Source organism: Piliocolobus tephrosceles, chromosome 9, assembly GCF_002776525.5.
Source record: "Piliocolobus tephrosceles isolate RC106 chromosome 9, ASM277652v3, whole genome shotgun sequence".
NCBI classification, from domain to species: domain Eukaryota; kingdom Metazoa; phylum Chordata; class Mammalia; order Primates; family Cercopithecidae; genus Piliocolobus; species Piliocolobus tephrosceles.
In genome coordinates this window covers 52059943-52061257 of record NC_045442.1, presented here as the reverse complement: position 1 = coordinate 52061257, position 1315 = coordinate 52059943, and positions in this window count along the sequence as shown.

The following is a 1315-nucleotide window of genomic DNA, read 5'->3' as shown; positions in this document are numbered from 1 at the left end:
GCTTCCTGACAAATGAAGAATGATACTTACAAAATTGTGAAAAAAAGGTGAGTTTTTATTTGAAAACTTTACAAATTCCCTTTGCAAATCTCCCTTTATTTTCAATCTCTATTTATTGTGAACCCCTAAAGATCCCAAATATAAACAATTATAAGGTCCATAACGTACAAGGATATAGCAGATAAAAAATTGTGCATGCATGTGTCTGCATGTGTTGTATAATTGATGGGCTTGCAGGGAAATTTCTGTGCGCATGCATGCACATGCTTTTTTAAAACAAAACTTTCTTCAAATTCTTCTGATTGTGGCCATCCTTCATTGTGAGCCATATGTTGCGAGGAATTTTAAGAAAAACTGAAAGCTAAATTATGTGAACTGTATGAATATACTATGTGAAATATCCTGATTTTTAATACTGGACTAATTTTTATAAAACATGAATAATAGTCAAATAAAACATGTCTGACCAAAATATATGTGTGTCATGGCAGTAATAATGGCAAAATCTAGTTACCCATTTTAACTATAAATACTTCATTATATTTTACTTTGATGAAAGCAAAAAAGAAGCTGAATTGCATTAGAAAAATATTTATTTTTAGCTTCCTCAAAGAGTTGTAAAATTTATTTAGTATTCAGTTACTAGGAACAGAATTGGAAAACAAAAAACATTATCATAAAATTCCAATATTTAAACAATTAAAATAAACTAACCTATAGAAATTAAAATAATAAATTGTGCAAGACATTTTAATTGTTTAAGAAGTAAAATTTTTCCCAAATATAACTAAAACATGTTATTTATTCCCCTTTGATTCATTTATTTAAAAATCTCATTCAGTGGAAAGATGGAATACAATATTTAGTGATTTTGCCTAGTAGCATAATGTGTCCAAATGCTTTGGCAGAAATTTCTAGTCAATTAAGGTAAAGATGAGATGGCCTGGAATCCCCATTAGCAAAACTTTGCCACTCAGTGAATTTGCCAATGTCATGGCATCCACTTAAAATGAGTAAATCATAGGACAGCGAATATAACCAAATTCTGCTAAATGCCCTCCTTCTTTAAGTTAAGCCTTGTTTAAGTTAAAGTTCATAATCTTCTTTTTTTAGCCCGGCCTAGATTTCAGTCACACCTCTTACTTCCTTCCCTACTTCTTATCACTAGCTGGTGTTGCAAGAGTCAGACCATCTTATAATATTTAGTAGAAGAGCTTCGCGGTGGCTCACACCTGTAATCCCAGGACTTTCGGAGGCCAAGGCAGGCAAATCATGAGGTCAGGAGTTTGAGACCTGCCAGACCAACATGGAGAAA